Genomic DNA, 19,935 nt, shown 5'->3' with positions numbered 1-19,935 from the left:
TTTTTTTTTTTTTTTAGGAGTCTGGAAAAATCGGACTGGGCTGGGAAGGGTGGGGATTCTGAGGGAAAAAACGCCAAACACACAAGAAAATTTAAAGTTCTTCTCTGGGATCATCTCATTTCCCCTGATTCATTGAAGTGTGCAGTGTCTGGTGCTGCTGCAGGGACACAGTCTGGGCTCGACGTCTGGTTGCTGCATGAAAGCAGCTCCCGAGACTCACAGAGCTCTCTCACCTCCTGTTTGTCTTACAAATGTTTCCCAGCACTTAGGAGCCTGAAATCACATTTTTTCACTTTAATTGCTCCATTCTGCCTTAGCTCCTGCGTTTTGCTGGTCACCCAATTACAGTTAAATTTATTCTTAATTAAGAGCCTTCTTTTCCACTGAAAGTCACCAAAACTTGGTCTTGCTGGACCTAAACTTCTGAAACCGGAGTTTCTGCTGTCTGAAGGAGGCCAGAGAGTAGTTCAAGCCATCACAGGCAGTTGGAGTCAGCAGAGTTAGGGTGTTCATCAGCCAGAAAGGGTTTTTTGCTGTCCATCCCCTTTGTCCTCTTCAGTTCCTGAAATCTGAGGGCTTGCAGCTTTAGGAATGCTCAGCTGACCCAAAAGAAAAGCATCCCTGAGGTCACTTTTGTTCATGCCTGGGTCCTGACCATTGCTGTTGACCCTGGATTATCTCAGTAGATCAGAGCATGGTGCTGATAACACCAACCCTGAGCGTTTGATCCCTGTATGGGCCATTCTTTGTCTTATCTCTTTTTCTTCTCCATTGAACTCACCCCTCTTGTCTGGCAGAGAGGCTGAACTTGATCATGGCCCCCTCTGTGCTGAGCCTCACCACCCCATCTCCCTTCTCTGAACTTCACAGGAAGGGAAAGCCCTGGGACAGCCCAGACTTCTGCAGGTGGGAAGGAGGGAGCTGGTAACCCCCCCTCACATACACTCACAGATTACCCACCTGCATTTACAAGCAAACCTATCTGTGTGAGAGACACGTGGGGTTTTTCCCATTTCCCTTTAAGAATTATTATTTTGAGGACCCAAATTACATTATATTGCTTTTTCTCTGTCGGGGAGAATGATTTCATATTGGAGTTCACTGAGTGTAGCTATGGGCAATGGAAATGGGGAGTTTTGAAGTGGTTTTCTTCAAGTCTCAAGACATGACATGTCCTGCAAAAGATTTTTCCCTGCCCTCTGGACACAGCTTCCAAACCCACAGCCATATTTCCTCCTCCTCCCAGTTTCTATTCTGCGTCACCACAACAGCTGGAAGGCGACATTTTGGGACAGAAAATGCATTTGCAAACAATTAAAATGCTGTGAATATTTCAGTAAAATAATTAAAGAGTATATCTGGTATCTTCAGTAATTTCTTTGACTGCAGCAAGGCTTCCAGCTTGTTGAGGCTTTCACGAAGACTTGAGGGTGGCTGTATTTCAAGCCAGGTGTTACTCAGAGCAAATGTAAAGGGAGAAGTGGGGTGGCTTCAAAGGTGTCAGTATTGATCAATATTGCCTAGCTGTAAACCAGACCATTGCTCATTTGCAGTGAATGTTGTTCACACCATTCCATGCAAGGATCAGGAGGACAGAATTTGTGGCCACTGGATTGCAACCTGACTTCTTGACACCAGCCTTCTAGGTGTTTGGTGACAATGGCAAGGCTGGTCCATTGACTGCCTGTCAGTGAGAGACCCCTTTCCATTCATTTTACTGGTTCACTTCCCCCATCCTCATCTTCCTAAGTCTCTTTCTTCCCTGCTGTCTGCTGTCTGTTGCCATCCAAGCAGAGCTGTGAGCCCCACAGTTCCTATTTCTTGTGCTAAGAGCCTGATGATGTGACTTCTCTAATTCTGCTTCAAGCCCCCTCTCATAGATCCACAAGTTTACTTCTTTCACAGAGCTGCTCCTCATGCTTATCCTCTCCACTCATCTGATCATGTAGTCATTGAATTCCTCCCTCTCTGGGTGTTTTCCCACAGCTCCCTGAGCTGCTGAGTCCTCCATCCCATCTGTCTTTTCTCTCCAGCCAGACCCCAAGAAAACACCTTCTCTTGGTTTAGTCTTGTTGAGGTGTGGGGATCCTCCTGGGGGCTCTGCCTAGGGCCCCTTCTTAGAAGGCTCCTAGGGCTGTACCTGCTCCATGGAGGCCTCTCCACCTGGTCCTCCTTTCCAACAGCCTCTGGTGTATCCTGGTTTTGCACACACTCCTGCTTTAAGGCATTTGTTTTGTCACTACTGTTTTGTTACCAAGCTGTCTACCCACCCTCCCTCCCTTCTTTAGGTACCTGCAACAAGAAAAACAGGCTGCCTCCACTCTTCCCCCTTTTGGGATTTCCCCCCTTTCAATCTTCACACAACACCGGTTTTGCCAGTGCCTTTTACTGCCATGTTCCTAATTTCTTTCAGCATCTCTCCTGCATCCCTTAGGGGGGTAACATGCCGACTGTCTGTGGCAGCTGTCCTCGCTCCAGTTCTGCAAATACTGAGACAAAGAAAAACCACTCTGCCTCCTTCCAGCATTCTCTTGAAAGCAAACACTACTTCTTCTGTCAAGTGCTCTTGCCATCCCTTAGAAGCCGTTTTTATTTTCCAGTGACCTCTTCTGTACTTGAAGAATGTCCTGTTACTTTATTTATCTTGCTCTCTTGTGCAGTTCTCTCATTCCACACTCTGGCTGCTCTCCCATCTCTTAGACTTGCTCTCATTCCTCAGGTAATCCTCTAAGACCTATTTTGTTTTTACCTGATCCATCTCACTCCTGTAGGTCACCTTTTTAACCTTAAATCCTTTTCTGATTCTGTGGCTATCTGAAGGTATTTGCAGCTGCGAATCACAATAATTTTGGAGAATCCTCTAACAATCCCTTTTTTTCCACTGGCATCTAATTTCTCATATCCTGTGTGGTTTGCTGTTCTGAAAAGGGAGGTTTGGTTATAATTACAAACTTAAATGGGCTCTAATTCCTCTCTGTGAGAACCTTGCCTTCTTGCATATAAGTTACTCATCAGCCAATTCCCCCTTGTTATAAGACGTTGAGGTTTTTAAATATTGGCAAAGGAAGAATTCACAAATATCCTACTGACATTTTGTGCCCTCAAGTTTATATCAAGGAAGAAGCCAGAAATTGTCCCATAAAGAATCTTTCTCTATGATAATGTTTTGTTTTTTTTTTTTTTTCAAGTTGTGATCATGTGTTTCATTGCTCTGACCATCCTTTCTGTTTCACTGAGGAGTTCTCCAGCATTATTGTTGTTGTAAGTTATTTCCACTATTAATACCATGCTGGGAAACTATTAAAAGGAAACACAGACATAACCATCTCTGTTCATGGAATGCGATGGGGTCAGAAATTTAACTGTAGAGCAAAATGAATCCTGACTCTAGGAAACCACAAAATGGTAAAAAGCCCCAAAATGTGACTTGAAAATTAACAGGAGTCCTCACTGAAATTCTCTCCCCACTTCTTGAGGAACTGGAATAGGTTGCCCAGAGAAGATTTGGATTCCCCATCCCAGGAAGTGTCCAAGCCCAGGCTGGATAAGGCTTGGAGCAACCTGGGATAGTGGAAGGTGCCCCGTCCATGGCAGGGGGTTGGAACAAATTGATCTTTAAGGTCCCTTCCAAGCCAAACTATTCTATAATATTGTGATATAAACTTTTGAACCTTAGCCTCTGAATCTAATAATTAATGTAAGACCTTGTGGGTTTCAACAGGGATATTCCTCAGGACAAGAGTGGAATAGTGGAAAAATAGAGATTTTGGAAAACCATTCTCCACCATTTTCGCTTAGCTCTTCAAACGGAAGTCCACATTTTGTTTAAAAACAGCCTGTTTTCAGCAAAATTTGTGAGACTTTTTCATTGGCTTTTTAAAAACCTAGCTACTGAAGAGAAGATCTGAAGCCTACTTCCATAGACAGCAGAACAGGAAGCTCTATGGGATATTCCTGCTCTTTGATGTAGCATAATACCCATACTCAACCAAGGCAAGAGGAAATCTCCTTGTGTGGTGGGGATTTTGCATTAAATCATTAAAATTCCATGGAAATCCTAATCACAGCCTTAGATTTTGCTGCTCAGGAGAAAGCACTGGTAATGGAACTGAAAATCCTGCAGTTATTTGGTGAATCCCTTTGAACACTCTATTTTTTTTTTTCTTGCCAGTTTTAGCCCACAAGGCAAGTCTAAACCAAACTCTCCATATGTAGCCAGCTAAACTAGGGTTTTAGAAACTCTGCTGATCATGAACTGGCTAAGAAGTCATTATCCATGTTATTTTCTGGATGTCTTTCAATGAATGAGGCAGAATCTTATAATTAAACTTCTCTCTGGTAGTGGAGAATGAAAACATCTGTAGACTGTGATGTATTAAAGATGTACCTTATATTAGAATCATCCATAATTAATGCAGACATTCCAATAAATAATACAGTGTCAGGTTCTTTGGATTATTGAGTGTGCTCCACTCTGCTCATGCACTTATGCAGTGGCAGTAATTGTGAACAAGTTTCTTTACCTAATTAAACACTGTGCCCTATGTGTTTAAATAACATTGAAGTTTTGTCACAACCTTAAAAGAGTAAATCCGTAGGTAAGGCTGACATCTTTGCCCTCAGCTCATGACTCTTGTACTGATGGCTTCTCCCATTTTTCCCCCACCTGTGTGTCTTCATGGATGTATATTTTCATGGATTTTTTACCACTTACATTGAGTTTGTAGCCTTAACACTTTAAAATTAGGTGTAATACTATTAATATTTTAAAGAAATTCTTTTCTCAAGAGTCTGAAATTGCTCTGAATAGCTCAAATAAATCTGTGTTTGGCTTAAGTAATATATAATTTTCACTGAACACATATATTTGCTAACATATTTGAAAATGGGACTTGTATTGACCCAAGAATCCTGGGTAGGTAGGAGAAACCACTATATATTTTTTATTGGTTCAGTATTCAGGCATTTGCTATTAAAATGCATAAGATGTATCCCCAAAACTGAAGCCAGCTACTTCAGAGACATAAGATTCCATCGAGGGAATAGGTATTTATGCTTTAAAAACATATTTTAATTTCCCAATTGATCATAATAGCTCATGCATAAAAGCAAGAAATTTTGAGATTTCTATTACTTTACAATCAGGCATTAAAATTCATTTGAAGAAGGATTTTTTTTTTTTCTAATTTCTTTCCAGAAATAAGAGCTTTCCTGCAGGATCTGATTTTGGAATGAGATCTCTGGTAGAAGAGACATCATTCACAACCTGACAATAGTTACCAGAGGTTTGATAATGAATGTGCTGGTGGAGCTCACTGTGAGCTCCATTCTGCATCCCAGACTCTTGCCAGTAATCCCTGTCTAAGCCAGTTGTCTCTTTGACCTCTGTGGGCCTGAGCACACTGGTGAAGGTGCAGGGGTCAGGCAGTAAAAGACTAGTACCCCCCTGAATGAGGGACCTGCTCCAAAGATCACCTTAAGTCAATGGAATTCTTTCCCTGGAATTCAAAGAGCTGTGGAAAATGCCCTATTTGTATTTGATTTGTATTGTGCCTAAAATATAAGAAGAATAAAAGTGAAAACAAGTATGAAATAATGTCTGTCTGGAAAATGCATTTAATTTCAAATGTTAGTTCCATACTCTGAAAGCTGAAAAATATTTATTGTGTTTTTGAGAACCATGAGAAAACTTCTTCCTTCCTTCCTTCCTTCCTTCCTTCCTTCCTTCCTTCCTTCCTTCCTTCCTTCCTTCCTTCTTTCCTTCCTTCCTTCCACTACTGCTGTGAACAGGGCAATTATTCAGTTTATAAATTGTGAGCTAAAGTGTGATTTTCTGTAGTAATTCCTCTCAATTTGTGTTATCTGGCTGTTCTGGAATGATTATTTGCAGCCCAGTGAACAAAACATGGACAATAAGGAATTTTCGATTGTACAATAATGTGCAATAATGACTGCAGTTGAAGAGCAATGCTTTTAGTAGTTTAAAGACAATGGCTACAGCTTACTGACCCCAACAGCAATGTGCTCAGCTGAAACAAATGCTTAACTGTATTTCTAGAATCACAAAAAAAAAAAAAAAAAAAAAAAAAAAAAAAAAAAAAAAAAAAAAAAAAAAAAAAAAAGAAAGAAAGAAAGAAAGAAAGAAAGAAAGAAAGAAAGAAAGAAAGAAAGAAAGAAAGAAAGAAAGAAGAAAAGGAAAAATAAAAAGGCAAGGAAATGCATTTAGCTCCAGTAAACAACATTCATTCAGTGTGGAAAGAGACACTTGTATTTGGATTGGCAAAGACCAGGATGTAACTTTGGTTTGTTTGTTTCAGGGGCAAGGGACATAAGCCATGCATTAAATGATGGTGAAATGAATATATTATCTATAATAAAAAGATACAAAATTCTTATTTCTAACAATACTCTTGTATATATTTCTATTTCCTAAATGCAACAAATCTGTGACAACAATAAAGATCTTGACTCTTCTCTGTAAGGATATATCACATATCTATACATCATAAAGGCGTATCATTCACTTTTATGGACATAGAATATCGAGAGAGATTTTACAATAATTTGCACAGCTGTTTCATATCTTAGCTCTAGATGAATCAACACAATAATTGATCCACCTCTCATTTACACCAGCTGAACCTTTGCTCTGCTATTTTGAAATACAGAAACACACTCCTTTACTTGCCATTCCTCCCCACACCAGCTGAGGAAATGCTGAGATGCTGTCAGCAGTCCCACCTGCCTGCACAGATCCAAGTGCATGGCCAAGACTTTGCACTCATACTCACATTCCCCAAATTCCTATATTGGTTGTTGTGCATCCAAAAGAGCATAGGAAGAGGATGCATTTCCCTCAGCTGGAAATATGAGCATTTGTTTTCATTATAACTGTACTCCTCACCCTAAATTTGCAACCCTTAAAGATTAGCTTAAACAGGAGATCAATTTGGTTTATAGTGATGAGCACTGATTTTTCGCCCTGCAGTGCGCTACACTGGCCTGGCTATTAACAGAGGAGAAAATGTTATTCCCTGTAGCTAGGAGGTTCTGTACATAAAAAGAAGCTACATATCATTGAATCAGAATAGTTCGGGCTGGAAGGGAGCAGAATAGTTTGGGCTTAAAGGCCTCCCAGTCCAACCCTCCTGCAATGAACAGGAACCTCTCCAACTAGACCAGGTTGCTTGGAAGCCTGTCCAATCTGATATTGATTATTTCCAGAGATGGGACATCCACCACCTCTCTGAGCAACCTGTGCCAGTGTTTCAGCACCCTCACCATGGGAAAAGGCATCCTTACCTCTAGTCTGAATCCACATAAATATGTGTGTGCATTTTTATTTATAAATTTTAGACGCATACATGGAACCTTATCAGCAGCTTATTACCTGCTGCCCTGCAGGATGGGTTTCTAAAATGAAAAGTTACTTCTCTTTATTGTCTTCAAAGAACCCCCTGAGCTAGGTTAGTTGTTTGTAGTAACCCAGGGGAGGAAGAAAGCCTTGTTTAGTATCCCTCTTCTTTCTTGCAGGCAGAGGCAGGCTGCGATGTGGCCGCCCCCCCTCCCCTCTCCCTCCCCCGGCTGCGGGGTGAGTCCCCCCTGAGCCCCGCCGGCGGGAGCTGTCCATTCAGCACCCGCCCGCCAAAAACAACAAAAGCAGGGAAATATTAATTAATTAAAAGAGGGGGGGGGAGAGCTTAAAAAAAAAAAAAAAAAAAAAAAAAAAAGCAAAAGCCAATCTGCTCAATCCTCTGCCTGCAGGCAGACTCTAACGGAAACCACATATGCTTTGCCTCTCCCTATAAGAAATCTTCATTGGGGCATTAAAATACTTAAAAGGATTAGTCGTTAAATACTTGTACATTTGGTTTAATTCACTAGAAACGCTATGTCACAGGGTTACATCAGAAAGCTAGAGAGTTTTAATCTCACTTGCAGTATTTACCTAGATGTTTTATTCCTTCTGCTGCTTGTTACAGGGATAATATTAATATCCTACTCGTCCACAGGGATGAAGTTAAAAAAAAAAAAAAGAAAAAAAAAAGAGCTGGCTTCTGTCTGATGGTATAAAAATATCAAAGAGACTTTTAAGGTAAAACAAAACAAAACAGCATGAACTGGAGTGTGGTATTCCTTCCCACCGCCTGTTGCTTATTCCTAATTGTGATGATGGAGGTGTAAGGAGCTGTTGCTTTTGGAGAACAGAATAATTTAGATTGTACAGGTCTTGGGACATGGGAGATAGTGGCTTTGTTTAAGCAATTTCCTTTTTCTTAAGTCTCAGTTTTCCTCTGCGACAGGTGTGCACCCCTTTTGTCCCTCCTTTTGCAGTGCTGTAGCTAAAAATTTTGGTAAAAGGGCCCAGAAGAAGTTGTCTTCAAATAAGTAAAGACACAGGGCTATCAGTGTAAGAAAGGCAGGCACAGAAATGCCTTGCTGTGAGCTTCCCAATGGGGAGGGCAGCAGATCTGTGGGTGGACATACTCATGTGAGACTTGCCTGGTTTTGTGATGGGTGGCAGAGAATGTTAAGAGCTTAAAACTTTGCTGAAGTTGTAGAGGCTTCTGCACTGACATTGCTTCCACAGTCTTCCTGTAGCTATATCCAGTCAAATAAACCTCAAGGAATGAGGTTTCACTGAAATTGTTTGCTTTCCAAGTCAAGAGTTGCTTTAGTCACACTCAAGACGGTTTAGATGAAACAAACAAAGCAAAACAACAAAAAAAAAAGAGCTAAGGGTGAAATTCCGGTTCTATTTGAGTGAATGAGTGTACTATGAGTGCTATAAATTTCTATTAACTTCAGAAGGAATAAAACCAGTGGGGTGATATACAACATTTAGTATTTCCAGGAAAGAAGCCTGGGATTTCTCACAAAAAGGGAAGAAAGAACTGAGACAAGTTCCATCACAAAGTTCTCTGCTTGCTTTGGAGTGTCTGAACAGCAGAGCTATTCATAGCCAACCATTTTCACTGTATCCACGGATTTATCCCCATTAGCATTAGCCTCACTGGAAGATCTGCTGTGACTTCAACAAGATACAACCTATTCTCATGGTATTTCCTCTTGGCTACCTACCTGAGTCAGGCAATCTCCAGAAACAGCAACATAAAGGGTCCTGTTAAAAAAAAAAGAGTCATAAAAATTGTGTCATTGCCTCTGTGTAGAGAACAAGAATTAAAATGCAGACTCCCCATCTCCAAAGCACACACATATCTGCCAATAATCTGGAAGAAAATTTCAGCACTGGGATTTCATCTCAGATATCACCCTTCTGAGCTAAACAATACAGTGTTCTGCAGCAGTCAGCTAGGGGGTGAGGCCTGGGTAAAACTCATCAAATCAGTTCTTTTGGCTTCAGAGAAAGCATCATTTTCTATGACCACCAAATCATTCTCCTTTCAATCTCTGGAAGAGGAGCATTCCCAGCAGTTGGTCAGAAGTATTTCTGTGTTCCTGTACATCATCTCTATGAATGATATAAGGAGCACTACACAGTGACTCAGAAGACAGATCTTTGTTTCTTATAATAGAAAATAAATATTTATTTATTTATTTATTTGTGGAACCCGTCCCTCTGCTCTAGGTTGTTTTATACCTTCTAGACATCTCAGCCTAATTTAATTTTTGGGGGTGTCTGAATATCACCCTGCCCTTGACATAAAGACTACTTTTTGTGTCAGCCTTTGTGCCTTGTTGTGCTTTTTTTCCCGCTCAAAAGCAGAGAATGGTTTCTTGTATTCAAAGCATAAATTCAGCAGTGCCTGAGACTTCTTGGATGAGGACTAGATAAGAGAGTTACATTAGGGCAGAAATTCGGGTCACATCATATCAAACTGAAAGCATGAGGCCAAAGATAGGCTTGGCTAATAATATTTACACACAATCATTTCAAATGTGAAATCTTCTGCCATGTAAGAAACCTCCTTTCAGTCTCAAGATTGTGCAGGTATTTTCAATAGGGCTGTGCCACTGTTTGCTAAAATGCAATGCATTTGCATCTTCTTTGCATTATTTATTGTTATCCTGTAGGCTGGATTGTCACACTAAGCATGATTTATGTCACTGAATTTTATCAGCCTTTGCTAGATGATATTTCCAAGTGGTGTCCCTGGACCTTAGGAAGAGAAATGTCAGTGCAAGTCTTTTACACCTGTTACACAGCAGAGGTGGGTGCTGCTTCTTGTTAGTGGTGCAGAAAGATGTCTCTCCTTCAGCAGCAGCTCCTGGTCCTGTGACCTTACCACATCCATAGCAGACAGACTCTTCAATGCTTCAAAGACTTTAGAAACATGTCACAGAACATTTTATAAGATTATGCTTGACAGACCAAGGGGAGAATTTTACAGTCCACTGTAATGCGTGTTTTAATATGTGACACAGGAGGCACTGCCTGTGATTAGAGGTCAGGGGATGATTGGGGTGAGAGCTGGAAAAGGTTTTGGGGTGTACATGGAAGATCACTCCTTGAATCTTCTATTGACTTTCTGTGCCACCTGGGAAAAATCACCCACCAAATTATTGCTCTGCTCCTCACTTTTTGCATGTGTGGTATATCTGTTTCTTTTATGTCTTACCTATTTGCAGTTCTAGCTCTTCAGGATGAACACTGAGTCTTGCCAAGTGACTGCACATTGCTTGAGGGAAGGGGAGCCTTGCTTTGACCTTAAGGTCACACTCAGAACAAAAAAGTATAAGTTTTGCATCTTTTATTGAAAAAAATGCAACATACAGGATGAAACTTTAATCATGAGGACCTGCCTAAAGACTCACTCCACTTTTTCTGAGAGACTTGATGTGCCACAGCCTGCCTGTAGGTCCATGTAAAGACCATGAATATGACATTGTGACTGGCCATTCCATGGCTTGAAAACGTGAAATAAGAAGACCAATTGAAAGTTTACACTTTGTTGGCTGATCTGCACTAGTAAATGAAATTCCGCCCAGTAGGTGTGGTTATTTAAACTGAATGTGAAGGGGGAAGGGGATAATACCAGGTTTGCTCACGAGAAGCTGTGGGATGACACACCAGGGTGAGAAGGATGAGGTGTTAGAGAGGGCTCTCATGTTGTTACTCTGAGATGTGCTGGCTACACTGCAGCACAAAAATCTTACAGATCTGAGCCAGGTAACAGCAGCCCACAGGGAAACACCAGGAAAATACCTCAAAGGAATGAGGGGGTGTTCCTTTAGGGAGGTGACACAGCTGACAGAACAGCTGAAGGAACAAGAACTCAGTTTTATTTCTCACAGCCACCAGGAGAGCAAATGCTCTGAGGAGAAATGGGAGGAACAAGTGTTTAAATGCCACATGGTCTGTGGAGTTGCAATTTTTTCCATAAGTGGATCATCTAGGACATTTCTCTTAAATAACAGCACTCTAACCTGTGGTGCCAGATATACCATTGGTGTAAATCAGCACAACTCTCAAAGGACATGTGTTGATTTTACACCCACTGGACATGTGGCTCAGCCAGTCTGTGATTTTTAGCACTTAGTTTTCTTCATGAACAGAAAATAAAATTATCATTTGCCAGTGATAAGGATATCTTTAATCAGGAACGAGGACCTACTGTACTGCTAAGTGCCAAAAAGACAGTCCTTAATTTAGAAACATTTTGGTGTAGCATAGAAGGACTCCATGAATGCAGGAAACTGATGTAATAAAACACAGTGATAATGAAAGAATGCTGAAGTGTTCAATTTTATGTGGACATGACTTATTTAGGGAATTAATAGTGAATTAAGAGAATTCTTTTGTTTTCCTAAATGTATATTTGAGTGCAAACATTTTTGTGGAGTCAAATTCTGGTCTCAGTTTCATTAGTAAGAATAAAAAGCAGGTCAATGGAGTGATGCTATCACAAAGCTGAGATGTGCATCCAGACAATTATTCTTGAATAGATGTAGAATAGGAGAGTTATTAGTTCGATATCTCAGTCTTAAATTATTTCTAAGAATGTCCTGTGAAAGAAAAATGAATTTGAAAAGGTATTATAAAGAAAAATCCATTTACATCTTTTGTGCAGGAAGAACCTGTTGAATGACATTTAAAAGAGGATTAAAGTTGATTACTTACAAGCAGTAGAATAATCAGGTTTCTAAGCTAAAGTGGAATTAAGGTCCTTCAATTCATCTGCAAAGCTGACTGAAGTTGAATCATCGTTCGGTAATTTACATGTCATTTACAGGGGCATTCATTGTGCTTTTAGTACTGTAAATATGATCTGAACAGCTTTTGATCTTTTGCAGCATTTGCAGGAACATATTATTGTTTCTGAGAAAAAAAGGAAGACTTTCATAAAAAAAAAATTCCTCAACGCTTTTTTTACAATGTCAAAACAAATGTGTCAACCAAATGGTAATATCTGCGCTAGTTTCATTTATCTGCACACGGCAGTTGTGAGGTTTAATGATTGTTTGTCACAAAAATACATTTTAAGAGGAGCAAGCAGATTGCTGAGTAGCAAACATGTTTTATGGAATATGTAACATTGTAAACACATTTTTGTTTCAATAGGGTTTACAGAGGTTTGCAAAATGAGTGTGTACATATGAAATGAGAAGTAGACAAAGCTTGTGTTTTCCTACCTAAGAATTTTGCTTTCATTTGTTTTTGACAGGAAGATTCGTTTGCTACCATTAAAATTCACACCTTTATACTTTTTTTTACTCTTTTCTCACCTTTTGAACTGGGACTAATTCTTCTGACATATATTTGACCACAGCTCCCATAGCAAGAGAACCCTCCCACATTTCCCACAACTGCCAACCTTGTTTATCTTGTCAATTGTTTCTTGAAAGATCTGATCTTTAGCTGCGCCAAAGCCCAGGGAAGTCAATGAAAAGATTCCCAAAGGCTTTGAATCATTCTCTGGCAGCAAAGAGCCACTAACTTCAATGGGTTTTCACCAATTTACTCCAGCTGAGGATTTGAGCTGGTGTTTAATACTGCACTCACCACCACTCTGACTGGGATTCATCTTGTACATTTCTTGGAGGCACAAAGAGTCTGAAACCAGAGTTTTGGCTGGGGGTAGGGTAGAAGAAGGTGGTTATAATTTAGAAAGGTAGTGGTTCAGTTAAATATTTTTTTGAATTTTGTTGAGAAACTTTGGATATACATGTGGGATGATGATGTAGAATAAATCTCTGTCTGAACAGCATTGTTGATGTGGATTATAGAGGAAATAGTAATAATATTTATTATGTGTTATTGACAACTGACTTTGTGAGAACAACCAAATTAATATCTAGACTCCTCTCTAAATTTTATTTTTTTGTCCATCAAGTTATGACTTAATTTCACAACACAAAAGCCAATTAAAATAATGGAATCCAATATTAAATATCTTTAAATAGTTATTTAGGATCCTGTCAATGGAAATGGACTGAAGCCTTTTGACTCTGCTCACTCAGGCATCAATTTTAAGTCCTGCTGAATTACCTTTTGGACTTTCTGAATATTTTCATTGATGATAGAGAGTCAAATGAGAATGTTGTATCAATTCCTTTATTTAGGGAGCTGAAATTGGGCAGGTTGCATCCCAAAAATACTGATTTCATCGGCTATTAAAAGATGATAACATTTATAGTCTTAGGAGTTATGCTGCCTCCTATTGGCAGTTTCCTTTACCTTAACAGAAAAATGGTCAGTGGATTTTGAGTTTTAAGCCCGACTAAGCCTTAGGTCATATTCATTAACAAAGATACATACAAAGAAAGCAAAGCAGTTCTAATTAAATGAAAAATATTAGATAAAAATCTCTCCATTATTATGAAGAGGAAAAAGCCTAGAGTTTTGGAGTGATCTAAAAGACATAGAGGTCAAAATCTCCTTGACATTTTTAGGTTCAAAAGATTGCGAAGTACTATTAGCTTTGAAAACAAGACATCACACTTGCCTTTAAATACCCTTGCTCCAGATTAAGGCATCACAACACATCTGAAATTCATGTCAATGTGCACTGATGTTCACACTCATATCTGACATATAACTGCCTAGGACAGGTCTAGGCAGTTCAATTTCTTTCTCCACTACCATTCCCTTCCATCTGCCTGAATATTTACAAGATTTATTATCAGTTTAAATATATTAACTATCAAGTTTAGATGCGTAAAGCTCCAACTGAGGATTCCTAAATTACTTCTTGCATTTCTTCTAAAAAAATTATCTTCTTGATATTTTTGTTGTGTGCTTTCTGGAAAAAACCCAACCAACCAACCAACCAACCAACAAAAACCGCTCTCAGCAAAACTTATATTTGAGTTCATTATCTTAGAGATGCCTTTTCCTAAAATGTCTGTGTGTTTCTCCCCTGTGTCCTCTGGTTTCATGTCCTCCATTAACTTGCAGGTGAAATCCAGCATGAATAGGATGGCTGTGATATCAATTTTACAATATTCATAATAAATACTAAGCACTCTCTCACCTCTATGTTATGTTGTATGCACAACATTATCATCTTTTCCTATCCAGCCACTCATACTTCAGCCAAGAATTCCACAATGTTCAGTTTGAGTTTCCTCACATGGACAACTCAGAGCTGAGCAACCTTTCCTTCCTTCCACAAACCTGCCAAAGGCAGCAGGGATTTATTTCAGTGCTGTCCTGTCTGACCTGTTCTGTCACTGTCACTTATTTCACATTCAAAGCTTCTTCTCCTTGTCTTCTCTCATCTCTTAACTCTTTGTCTTTCAAAACACTCTCAGATCTTGTTTTTGGAAGGCAACAGTCTCATTGCATTGCTTACTCTATATTGAATGAGCTTTATTCCTGTTATCAAGTTCTGGCATTCCTGTCTCACCAGCTAGGAACCACCCTGCAGATGCCCACAAGCAGTGGGTACACCTCTAAGTCAAGCTGTGTCTATAATAAAGGAAGGGGTTTTCCCCTCCTCCAGGAGCTGAAGGAATAAGAAAGGACAAGTGCTTTCAGAGGAGCAGAGGCTGTGAGACAGGAACATCCTCAGCTACCATCAGGTGTCCTGTGCACCTGGGGTCTGACAGGAGAGCAGAGTGTAGGATGTCTCCAGGCACAGACAACCCATGTACCTGACATCTGGGTGTCAGGCAAGAAGAAGTGAAGCAGCCAGTTGGATTTAATCTGTTGGAGCTAAGAAATGAAACCAGACATGTTGTGTTTTCTCCCATACAGGTATTGCTTTAGATTAGAAAGAAAACTACTCTCCCCCCACTTCCTCCTCCCCCCTTTTTCTTCACTCTTGGACTGGACACACACATCTGACCTAGGACCCTTTTCATTACATAGCTGAAGCTTCAAATTCAAATGAAGATATAGGTGGGGGACATTTTTGGAGATATGGGAAAATATGAGTTTATGGGGTTTTTTTTGTGCATGTGTGTGTGCGCATGTAACTGTTTAAAATGCTCTAAAAAACAGACAAATATCTTCCCATGCTGGGGGCACATCCCATTCTTTAGGAAGATATTCCAACCCAAATGATTCTGTGATTCTGTGATATTGATGCTTCTGAGAGAAATGTGGCCACACATAATAAGGAAAATGTTTAATTTATGATCCCCCCACCTTTTTTTTTCTTTTTTTCTGTTTCTCCAATTTCTGTACCATGTTGGAGGAGCTGGTATTTTAGTGAAAATAAATCATCAGAGGATTTAGGTGTCTAGTGGTTCATCTCAAGCCCATGGGCAGCTCATCTGTAACTTTTGGTTGCCCCAAGAAAAACTTACACTGCTCATCTGTTTCAATGAATATTGATATGCAATTCATATCCCTTCAGCATTTCTTCAGATCCTCAGCCCTCAAGCAAATCCCCCAAAGGAAATGATTTGTTGGGTCAGATTCCCACAGGCTTGATCTTTAGTGATGCTTGACAACTTTTGTGCCAAAAAGCCGAATGTTTTTTGGTTTATTATCTGTCAACTGCGTTTAGCTGTAAGTGACAGACAGAAATTGTCTCGGACACCATCAGGGCCACTCTTGGCTATGTTTCCTTGGCTGAATTCTTTTCAGCAGTTTACTAGAAGGTATTTTTAATAGTTAAAGGAACTGGAAATGCCTCTGCCTAGCTTGTTCCATGCAACCATTGAGCTTTGCACCATTTTTTTCACCATGAATGGCTCTTTTCTACTTCTCATACAGTTTGAGTATCTGCTTAGGCTTGGATGAATTGGCCCCTGAAGATTTCTGCCTCAGCAATAACTTTAGAAACATCCCATGTGCTTGCCTAGACAAAACAAAGCATCCAACTTTCAAACAGCTCTGTTTAGAGAGGGTGAATCTCATCCTACGTTGGAAATGTTATATTTTGGAAGCTGCAAATACAAAACTTTCCCCCACTTCGTCTGCTCCTAATTGTTCTTTTCACTGCTTGCTGGTGCTTCATGTTCCTCCTTGTTGCAGATGACTGCCAACTGCTTTTCATTTACCAAAAAAATGGATTATGGCACCATTTCAATGGACTGATTTAATATTCTATTTCAAGAGAAATTCTCCTCGAGATTTTGGCTTTGATTCATTGATGTGGGGAAATTGCCTTGTTGGTAAATACGTTTTTTTATAAAGCATCTAAAGACCTTTAGAAAGAGTTGCCTGAACTGATTGTATCTTTCATTTCTGATATTACTCTGTCCATTAAAGCACTCAGGGGTGGCTTTTTAGTTTTATAGCAGCCCAGGCTCTCTTTTCCCTTGCTCTGGGTGTGCAGAACTAACACAGCTGAACAATTGCATTACCAATAAAACTGATGCTGTGGTTAAACAGAAGCACCTGGATTTAGGAGACCAGGGTTCAATTTTGTCTTTGGAATGGACATTTCCATCCTTATAATTTTAAAACCATGGGTCCTTTGATTTCATAAAGAATTGTCTCAATTCCGTCCAACTCATGGAGATCACCAGTAAGGATACAGGTCCATCATTCTTCCTGTTATCCTTGGAGACCTGCCTCAGAAGTGTAAAACTAGGAAAATTTTGCTTGAAATAGCTTTTACTTTGTTTGTAGCATGTGGTGCAAGCACTTGGTAATTCTGGTTTTTTTTTTTTTTTTTTTTCTGTCTATTCCATTAAACAGAAAATCTTCACCTCTTGAAATCAGAGAAAAAAAACTTGTTTCAAAAAAAATTTGCAATTTAGGATGTGGAAAGTGGAAAAGACCTAAAATATTGTGTTTAGGTGTCAGTCATACTATGGTGGCCTCCAGGCTTATACATCTCTTAGCAGACGAGACCTCTTTCTCAGTTTTGATCCTTTTGTTGGAGCTGTTATTTAAGAATCATGCAGATTGTTTCAAGTTTCACCAACAGGGGCTGTGAAAAAATCATTCTTTTGCTTTTTGGAACTTGTGATCATAAAATACACATCCAAGGTACAGGAATATAAATAGGAATATTAGTACATAGGCTGAATTATACCAAATCCTATGATTGCTACTTTCTTAAAGAGATTAAATTAAAACCCCACTCTTTCTAGATTATTTTGAAGCTTAGCAACTACGTGGGTCAGAATTGAAAGGTTTGATTCTATGTTCAATTCACTGCTAAGCATGTTTTTGGGTTTGGGGGATTTTTTGTTTGTTTTTGGTTTTGTTTGTTTGTTTTGTTTTGTTGTTGTTGTTGTAAGAGCTTCTGTATAAAGAAAAAATTCTGAGAGTAAGAGCAGAATTCACATTTTGGTAACATCTGAGGAACACCTATTTTCCCTGATGAGTCCTGTCTTGTAATTGTGATTTTCTTGACTGCAATTCCCAAGTGGAAAAAGCTAATGCACACATATATATACACATATAACCTCACACTACACTCTTGGTCAACTAAATGGGAAAGACTGATTTTATACAACTTTTCACATGGTATTCCAAGTAGCACAAGATGTTGTTCTCTGAAGACTAAAGGCAATTTGTAACTATCTTCATCCCTTACTTTGGTAAGTCCCCAGTTTCATCTATTTTATGTTAACTCAAAGGAAGTTTATGTTACAAAAAACCCAGAACAATCTCCTGGGTCACAGCATAACCAGTGAAAACTGCAGCAGATCTGTTCTTTTTCCTTCCCACTGCCATGGCAGGCTGCAGGCATAAGCAGAGCAAACAGTTTCCTAAGGGAGCAGATGCCAAACCTGTCTCACTTTCTACTTTGCCTGTGACTGTGACCAGGAATTGAGTGAACCCAGCCCTAATGACAATAATGACAATATAACATTTCTAAATAGGCCACAATTACATGTCAAAATTCAATATAAATCCTCATGGTTAATTACTCTGTTAAACTATTGGCCACATTTTAGCAGCAATTAATCAAAGTCCTTAATCTTCAGTCCTATTCACCACATAAGATGACAATTAGAATCCTTCTGGACTTGAAAAATGAGATTATCAAAGTTAATATCATGCTTATGTACTTGATAGTGCCAGGACCTAAGCTCTAATGGGAACAAAATGGTTTGCACAGGTGTAGCTAGATGAAGAATTTGGCTTTGGGTTGCCATTCTCAAAAGAAAGAATTTCTTTTTGTTTTTACAAAAATTTACCTTCCTCAATGAGAATTAGGCTAGATTAATTCCAGAAAATAGAGAAGCTCAAAGATAAAAACTCTTTTTCCATTACAAAGATTCAGTTACCTGGTTATAAGCTTTTAATAGGTGCAAGACCAAACACATCAATGAAAACAGGACAGAAAATATGCAGCACCAACCAAATTTGTGCCATAATTAATCATATTGCCTTCAAACAGAACTACAGCAGTGCAGTACTGGGTGAATTTTACCCTCAGATCCCTGCTTTGCACAGGGTACTGTGAGGCTTAATTAATGAGCCTTTGTATTGTGGTTGGAGATCCTCAGATAAAAGCAATGGATACACAAGTGGAAAAAACAAACAAATGAACAGAAAGGGAACAGGAAAATAAAAAATCTTTACACGAGCTTGCCAGAATTAAGATGCCATTATTTCAGCTGTGATTAAAGGATACAAGCTTTAAGAAACTGAAACAGTGAGTTTCCTCTGTGGCAGAACACTGTGGGTTTGTGACATAAAATAGGGTTGTTGAGTTGATTAACAATGGTGTCCTTAAAAAAAAAAAAAAAAAGCAGCAGCAGCTTCCTATTCACATTCAGTTTAAATAATTAAAACGGTATTTACAAATTCTGCTAAGATCTTTTGTTATTTCGTTTGGCATGTGTTGCTCTTTTTTTTTTATTTCGCGGGGCTAATAAGTAAATTGCAAACATACATTATTCTTCACCATTCTCCACTCACTTTCCTCCCACTGGCAACCAATCTACCAGAATTTTCTTCCATTCCCATTAATTGGTCCTTAGAGATTCTCCCTCGCATACCTTTGCAGTGACAGTCAGGGAACATTTCTTAGTAATACTGAGTCAGAAGCCCTGTGATAGCTCACAAGTCACATATTGAACTGGAGCTGTACTACTCCCTTCCATTATGTTTAATGCATGAGGCTTCTGAAATGGCATGGCTCAGGTGATGGATCATACTTTTCCTTCCAGAGTATCATGACTTTCTCTGGCTGTTTCTTTAAGATTTTTTTAATTATTATTATTATTCCTAATGCAGTGATTGCCTGGCAGTCCATATCAAGCACAGTGGCATGGCAAGGAGGATAACCTCATGTTTATCCAGGCTGCAAAATCCCAGTGTCTGAAGCTCCATGGGGAAAATATAACAAATAAATAAATAAAATAGTCCTGTCTTCCAGACACTCCTATTTTTAACATCTTTGAAAATTTTGGGCTGGGAAGTTTCAGTACATTATGGAATCCACAGGGTCTTGCAAAGTTTAAGCAGTCCATGACATTTTTTATTTTAAATGCATGTTGCTCAGCAGTGCTGCAAGGTCCCAGGTGAAATCAGGTGTCTGCTGTGCAGAGACATTAAAAATAAAAAAAAATCTTCACTACCCCAAAGACTTCACAATCAGAAATGATGAGAGAAGC

The sequence above is a fragment of the Pyrgilauda ruficollis genome, unplaced genomic scaffold, assembly GCF_017590135.1.
Source record: "Pyrgilauda ruficollis isolate IOZ18807 unplaced genomic scaffold, ASM1759013v1 scaffold54, whole genome shotgun sequence".
In the NCBI taxonomy this organism is placed as follows: domain Eukaryota; kingdom Metazoa; phylum Chordata; class Aves; order Passeriformes; family Passeridae; genus Pyrgilauda; species Pyrgilauda ruficollis.
The sequence above is the reverse complement of the archived record's forward strand: the minus strand, read 5'-3'. Positions refer to the sequence as shown.